At 42.0% G+C, this 8,475-nt stretch overlaps 1 long non-coding RNA gene across 1 annotated transcript; it reads left to right on the forward strand.

Annotated features, from left to right (window-relative positions):
* Nucleotides 1-1,793: 1,793 nt before the first annotated feature.
* LOC147573498 (uncharacterized) lies at nt 1,794-8,083 on the forward strand. The gene is made up of 3 exons (XR_015244537.1): nt 1,794-1,986; nt 2,533-2,602; nt 7,974-8,083. It is a non-coding gene; the product is annotated as an uncharacterized LOC147573498 (long non-coding RNA).
* The last annotated feature ends 392 nt before the right edge of the window (nt 8,084-8,475 follow it).

Here is an 8,475-nt window from a genome sequence, read left to right on the forward strand (position 1 = left end):
GACCATAGCACCCAGCCCAATGCTAGTCACAGCCGGGGTGTAAAAGTGGCTTGGCAATGTGTTCTCCCAACCTCTACCGATCTCTCTCTATCTCTGTCTCTCTGCCTGTCAGCTAAAGTAGCATACGAAGGTCAGGAAATATGCCCTCCGCTTTAAGGAAATGACACTCCCTCCTAACTTGATCTTGCCTTCACAGCACATGGGTCCTCAAAAGAGGTGCTGGCAACCAGGCATGTTACATAGGGCACCTAGCTTCATCCTCTTTGCCAACAGAATAACAGTGTCTGAAGGCCCATAGAGGAAGTCTCCATTCAAACACCCAAAGCATACGTGCTGAAATAGCTTATCTTCATCTGTAACGAACCATAATTCCCCTGGGCCTTTGCCAGCTACTGGCATTGCCATTCTCTCTCTGTAGGAAGTACAAAAATAGTTGGGGAGGGGAAGAGGAAGGGAGGGAGAATGGGAGAAAATTAGAAAATGTGTATGCCTGAATATCCATCCACATTATATTCAGATTTGCCAATCCATGGCAAATTATACCAGTTTCCATTACAAAAGAATAGAATTGTATTCCATTACAATAACATACAGATGTATTCCTTTTTGCATATATTCAAGTTAAAGAAAAAAATTTAGGTAAATAACAGTACAGGTGGTGGGCTGGTCATGACAAAGAGAGGAGCCGGAACCTTAAGAATACACAAATAATTGTTATTACCTTACTGGGTGACCTGTGGTGAGTACCCCAAGCTCTCTGAACCTCAGTTGCTTCATCTGTAAAGCAAGAGCAGTAAAGTGCATCTGCCCCACTTACTTCTGAACTAATACAATGACCTAGGCCCTGAGCAGATAGAGGTGTCAGGAGATGATTTCTGAGCCTTGGCCTTGGGTCAATACCAGAAAAAAATAAGTCTCTCACTGCATGGAACTCTTAGTATTAAGTCTTAGTGCCCTATTTTGGGTCTGTGCCAAAGGGCTGAAATTAATTAACTTCAGTATCTATTGCTTTTAAAACACCTTTAATCTATACCACTGTTTATGACAAGAGGACAAAGGTTCAAATGCCTACAGGGCTAGATGGTACCACAAATGAGTGAAAATGCCAGAGTAAACAATAGGGAGAAGTGAAGACTGTGGCAAATTGCAGAGTTCATGTCCATGCCCCATCAGAGGGAGAAGTGGACACTGAGCCCTAGCAGCATGTGCCATGTGGGATTAAGTCTCAATATTGATAGAAATTCCATTTTTTTAGTAGAAACCAGGAATGTTGATTTTTTATGTGACATCTCCTATATTTTTAAAGCTGAAAACCAATTTTTAAAACTTGTGAAACACTTTGTGAGAACCAAAATAATGTATCTGCAAACTGGATTTCACCCACAACCCACCAAACTCTGTGTGGTAATACTGCCTTCTTCCTGCTTTGATTCCTTTTTACTTATTTTTTATTTTTTTAAATTTGTTTATTTATTTATTTTGAAAGAGAGACAGCTCATGAGCCAGGAGAGGCAGAGAAAGACAGAGAGAGATAGGAAGACAGAGAGAAAATCCTAAGTAGGCTCCATGCTATCAGCGCACAAAGCCAGATGCGGGGCCCAAACTCACGAACCATGGGATGACCTGAGATGAAACCAAGAGTCAGATGTTTAACTGACTGAGCCACTCAGGCGCCCCTTTGATTCCTTTTTAAAAGTGGATACATAGGTCATGACAATTGTAAGCCCAAAATAGAAACAACCCAACCAGTGTCCCTGATTTGAGCAGGGAAGGATGCTTTCCAGTCCCCCTGCACTGGCACTGCAGCTAACGCACATGCGGATAGGCAGTGGCATTCACCACTTTCCAGTCCAGCAACCAAGGCTGACTGTGAGGCTCCTACCGACGTTCCTCCTCCGCCAGCTCTACTGAATCATCCAGCCCTTCCAGAAAAGGTCGTTAGAAATGAAGAGGAATACTGGAATATAACTTACATGTTGTCCTGAGGTAAAATTGGATGTTTCTGTCAATTCTTGTTTTCCTGAATCTTACAAGTTCTGCAAATTAAGTGTAGCATACACCATTGGTGCTGCCTGCCTTGTTCTGTGGCAAGAAAGCCAGAACTGATGGGCCTCAATATGTCCCTGGGGACAAAAACTATTTCTATCCAGGTAGTCTCAAAGCCCCACATCCACACACACACATTCAATGCACCTAGACACACTTCTGCCACCATCATCAAAAACTCCTTTGTGTTTGTACTGTTTACTTAAAATTTTGCTAAGAAGATCAATCTTAACCGTTTTTATCACATAATAGTAAATAAGAAGTCAGGAGGAAAGTTTGGGAGGTGATGGATATGTTTATGGCATAGAATGTGATGATGGCTTCACAGATGTATATCTATCTCCAAACCCATTCAATTGTATACATTAAATATGCATGGTTTTTTGTATGTCAGTCATACTTCAAAGCGGCTTTAAAAATCCTTTCATGTGAATGGGTCCCTTTAGTTTCAAAGGTATTGAAACTAAACCTTTCTCTTTTTTCTAGGACCTAAATGGACATGTGGCCACAAGAACTACCTGTGGAGGGGAGGCAGACCCCTGTAGAACCTCTCGGGGTGAGTGTTCAGAGCAGGGTATGTTTGTTACCATGATAACAAGAGGGTTACGTGTTAAATCTGGATCTCTGCTCTTTCTAAGTGTCAGCAAGAACAAGTCATCTTGTGGAACAAAAGGAAAAACACACCCTTGACACAAATGCAGATCCCTGGGCACAGAGCTACAGAAGCTGATGGCTCTCTGGGCTGTTCAGGGCACTGGAGGTCGGGTTTTGGAGGCAACATCGCACATCTGTCTCCGTAGCACCTATGCCCTTGGCACCTGGCGGAGCCCAGCACCCCTAGTGGGCAGAGACCCACCCAACATCAGAAACATGACTGGTTCATGGAGTGATTGCTGAGAGCGCCTTGTCCAGTTTACATGTCTCTGTACAGATAATGATTTTAAGGTTGTGCTTATTTTTTTTAAGTAAGGTTTTTTAAACAAAAGAAGAAATACATAAAAGAAGCTTCTATGAAGTTAAATTTCATAAGAAGAGTTATCAGCTGTTAAACGAGGCAAAATCAGGGAGTTTGCTGAGACACTGTGCTGGGGAGGGTGTGGCACCCAGGTCTCCTCACTTGCTGTGGGGACCGGGTAAAGTGAGGTGGTCTCTGCAGAGCTCCTCGTGTGCCTGGCATTTCTTCCAGACACATGACGGGACTGCACTGATCCACCCTGTGTGACTTGCTTTGACCAATAAAATATGAAGGTGTTACTTTAAAGCAAAAACTTTAAAACCAGCATGTGATTCAGCACATGTCCTATAAAATGGTCCCTCTGCCGTGGTGAACACAGCTGATCCAGATTGTGGCTGTGCTGTCTCCCTGTGCCTCAACAAAAGGACAATGCAGAACAGAGTCCCCAGGGTCCGTGATGGACATGAAGTGGCAATGAGAAATGAACCTTTGTGATTTTAAACCACGGAGATTTGAGCTGTTTATTGCCACAGTATGATCTAGCTTATCTGGACTCATAAGAAGATCTATTTGGCAACATCTATCAGAATTTAAAATATAAATGCCTTTGACTCTTCAATTTCACTTTTATGACTTTTATTCAATTTCTTTTACACAGCTTCACTTTTACACATGTGCAAAATGATATATGCACAAGGATAGTTATGGCTTTTCAAACATATTTATTTATGTTTATATAGCATACACTGGAAGCAACCTAAGAATGTGTCAATAGGATTCTTAACATGCTTTAATGTTTAATAAATCATGGAATATCCAGACTGAAGAAGCGTTGACAGCCCAAAAAGGGAATAAGCCAGATTTTTATAAACTGAGAAGAAACATTTCCCAAGATATATTGCAAAGTAGAAAAAGGGAAGCTGCAAAACAGTGTGTATAGTCTGCTGCTATTTGTGGAAAGGATGTACAAATGTCACAAACACCATATGATTTCACTTATATGTGAAATCTAAAAAATGAGCAAACAAACAAAAAAAGCAGAAACAGGCTCATAAATAACAATAACAAACTTATGATTGCCAGAGAAGAGGGAGGTGGGGAATGGGTAAAAAGGGTGAAGGGAGGTGGGAGATACAGGCTTCCAGTTATGAAATGCATAAGTTACAAGGATAAAAGGTACAGCATAGGGAGTATAGTCGATGGTATTGTGATAGTGTTATGTGGTGACAGATGGTGCTTGTGGTGAGCATAGCATAAGGTATAAAATTGTTGAATCACTATGTTGTATACCTGAAACTAATATGACACTGTGTGTCAACTACACTTCAATAAAAAAGTTTACAAATGTGTTCACAAGTATATCTATGCCTATATGCTTGTTTATGCATAGAATATCTCTGGAAGCAGAAGGCTCAGGTGGTGGGGTCTCTCTGGAAAGGGGTAATGCAGTAGTGGGCATGGGAAGAAAATCTCTACCCACAACACAGCAATATCTCGTGGCTGGATTTTGTGTTATGCCTAGGTATTACTTCCTCTTTAATTATATAAAACACTGGACACATGCTCCAAAAACTAATACAAGTGATTACCTATAGAGACAGAGGCTCAGAGGAGGTGAGTAGAGACAAGAGTAGAAGCAGGACTTCTTTATGTGTACTTTTGACAGAGTTTCACTTTATGGACCATAAGAATATATTATCTTTAAAATTTTTTAACTAAAAAAAAATTGTAAAGAAACCCACCCTTCTATGTGAAAGTGGATTCATGTAGAAATCCTTGAGAGCCCAGAGCCACTCGTGGGGGCAGTAGACAGCCCTTCTGGAAATTCTCAGGGGCATTTCTCCATCTTTTAGCTAATGTTGAGGTACACCTCTTCCATGAAGCCTGCCTCGTTTTCTCCAGACTATGAAAGGCTTCAGTGTGTGAGGCTTCCTGACTGCTAGGCCTTGTGCTGTGGGCCCTTTTCAACTAATCTCCAATCCTCATACTTATACTGGTTGGTGAGGGGGCATTGGTATAGAAGGTATTTTAGCAGAGAAATGGGAATGCAGCAGGTAGACTGAGTCCGAGGAAAAAGATCTTCAGCCCCCAGAGAGTGGTGCCTGTAGGAAGGGCCTGGGGCATGTCCAGCATATCAAGGAGAATTCGCAGGGCCAAAAATAATTCTGGTCAAAGGGGCAGAAGAAGAGGACTATGTGGAGAGGAGGGAAGAGAGCCTTTAAAGTAGGAAAGGCTTATCTCCAGGAGATAAGCAGGAGAGAGGGAATTTTTTCGAGATCTCAATGGAAATGTAATTGGAGCCTTTGAATATTTTGGAAATATAGGGACAAAGGTTTCAGTTCCTCTTTGATCTGTGCTTCTTTCAAATGAGATCCTGTCTCAGGCCCGAGCTATCTGGGTCCTCGCATTATACTGGAACTTACAGACCATCTTATGGATGAGGAATTGGAGGCTCAGAATGGTTAAGAAACTTGCCCAAGGTTACAAGCTCCTATGTAAAAGAAACATAACTGTGTCCATGCTCTGTGTGACTCCAAGCACATACACTTTTCCTCCCCATACTAAGTGTGTCTCAGTCTCTAGGTGACATTCTCAACCAGACTTCACAGCCAACCAGCACAGAATGGAGCTCCTTTTTCATTGTTGATGTATCCAACTTCTATCTTACTATGTTTCATGACTGAATGGAGAGATGGCTGAATGGAGGGAAGGAGGGACGGACAGACGGATAAATGGATTCATGAGTAGATGAAGTGACTAAGTCTCATTGTGATTTAAAAACAATGAGTGAAAAGGGCTTCAGATTATATTCTTCATCAGATATTCACTGGGCAGTAACTGTAAACGGGAGAAAATGGAGATAGACTAAATGTAATCCATTTCAGAGAGCCAGGTTTAGTAGTGCAGAAAAAGCAAGAATTGGAGGAACCATAATCCAAGTTGTTTAATAAATTTCCAGACACTTTCATGTGGAGATTCAGACACATTAGAGGTTGTTTCTACCTGAGCAAGGAAGGAAGGCAGGCAGGGATGGATTCTGGATGCAGGCAGTGATTTTAATTTGAATCTTAAAGAAACGATAGGACTGTGATCTAAGGAAAAGTCAGGGGATTGGAAGAAGGGGTGAGAATTAATTTCAGACAGAACAGCATGAACAAACACATGGAGGTAGGGATGTTTAGGAGATATTTGGCCTTGCTGAGGTGAAGTAAGCTTTACGGGTAGGAATATTAGAAGGTAAGACTGGAAGGGACCCGTAATTAGGGGCCTGGAATTTGAGATTCAGGATTTAAGATCTTGATTACTGGGAAGGTGTCAAAGATTTCAAAGTACAGGAATTGAGCTGGCATGCACATGCAAAACAGTCTGAGACCGAAGCAGTGGGTGCAATGGTGAACATTTGGGCTCTGGAGTCCTACACTTAGGCTGGAACAGGCTCCCACCCATTCCAGATGTGTGACCATTAGCAAGGTATTTTGATCTTTTTGAGCTTCCATCTCTTCATCTCTAATGTGGGAATAATAATAATGCCCATCTCATAGGGTCATGAGGATTCAATGAAATGAAGTATATAAAATGTTTAGCTCACCCAGGCATATAGTAAATATTAAATAAATGTAAGCAATTCATTATTATCATCACCAGCACCACAAGCACCATCAGCAACAGCACCACTGCTGACACAATCACTTCCACCACCAGCACCACCACCACCTCCATCATTAGCACTATCACCACCAGCAGCAACAGCAACATCACTGCCACCGCTATCTTACAAAAATCATCATCAACATCACCACACCATTTCCATTGTCACTGTTATCATCGTCAACACTGTCACTTCACTCTAAGCATAAAGGTTTGCATGGGCCACTGACCTGCTTAGGAACACAGCCATTTATTCCAAACACATTTGCTGAGCATTACTATGCTGAATGTCTTCCATTCACTCCTCAGGCTCACTCTCCACCTTTTTCTTCTTGCTCTGGCAAAGCCAACCTACTGGGACAACAGTAACAGGTTGCCTTGCCCCCTGTCCTCTGGCTGGGTTCCATTGAATGTGCAGTCCCTGAAGGAGTGTAGAAGGAGAAAGAAAGGCCAGCTATTGTTCTTTAGCTCTCTCCCTGCTTGTAATTGTAGCCTGATTGCATCTGTGGATGTGTCTCAGCTCCTTCCAGGTGACTCTCCACACCATCCTCCCTGCCTTATTTCCGGATATGGTGAGCTTCCCATATGCACGCTCCTGCACTATTCCTTGTGGCTTCTAAATCTATACCCTGTAGACAGTTTTGTAAACAGTCCTTATCACAATCTCTTCAGGTTGCTCTGATTTGAGTGTTCCATCTGTGTTCTGTAGGGCCCTGACTGATAGAACATTTGTGTTTTAATCCCAGTGGTGGACTCAAGGCTACAAAGATAAGAAAGAAACAGATCCCACCTCATCCTCTTCAAGCTTTCCAAATCTCGTGGGGGAAACAGAAATGCAACAAAAAACTACAACACAAGTTCCCAAATACCAAACTAGAAATAGGTACTCAGAGTTTCAGCAACACAGAAGGAACAGTGGGGGTGAGTTTGAGTGAGAGTCATGAGGACAGGTTTCTCAGAGGAAATGACATTCAGAGTCTTGGAGAGTGAATACAAATTCTCTGGGAGGAAAAAGTGGGAAACCACATCATTTTTACGTGCATGAGAGTACCAAAGTTTGCACAGAAAAGGTAAGTTGCTCAGAGCCTGGGATCCACATTGAAGATAAGAGTTGCAGGGAATAAGACTAAAGCAATTTAGGGATTTACCAGTACCAAGTTGCTCACTTATTTTATTTTGCTAATCCAAGGCATTTTTTTAAGTTGCCATCTACTATCACTCACCACCAGAATATAATCTTGGAATAAAAGAAAGTCCTTTGCATCAGATAAATTTGACTTTATATGTGTAAACACTACCTGTCCTTATTTTTCTTATTTTGCAGTGGTCAACAAACCGATCCTTGGGCTGACATTTGGAAACTACTGATCTAATCTGATCCTCTTATTCTACCCATCAAGAAGCCATGCCCTTTAAAAAATAAATAAAATTTTAGGGGTGCCTGGGTGGCGCAGTCGGTTAAGCGTCCGACTTCAGCCAGGTCACGATCTCGCGGTCCGTGAGTTCGAGCCCCGCGTCGGGCTCTGGGCTGATGGCTCAGAGCCTGGAGCCTGTTTCCGATTCTGTGTCTCCCTCTCTCTCTGCCCCTCCCCTATTCATGCTCTGTCTCTCTCTGTCCCAAAAAAAATAAAAATAAAAACGTTGAAAAAAAAAATTAAAAAAAAAATAAATAAATAAAATTTTAAAACATGATCAATTCTCTTAAATGTTTATTTTCAGTCATGTAACTGCTCCCCACAACCAGACCCCTGACCAGCCCCAGATCCTGTCAGGTACTTGGGCTCAGCCAATACTTGATCCTAACAGTATGGAAAAAAATCACAAAA

The sequence above is a fragment of the Puma concolor genome, chromosome E2 (genome assembly GCF_028749965.1).
Source record: "Puma concolor isolate L17-30 chromosome E2, mPumCon1.1.hap2, whole genome shotgun sequence".
Lineage (NCBI taxonomy): Eukaryota > Metazoa > Chordata > Mammalia > Carnivora > Felidae > Puma > Puma concolor.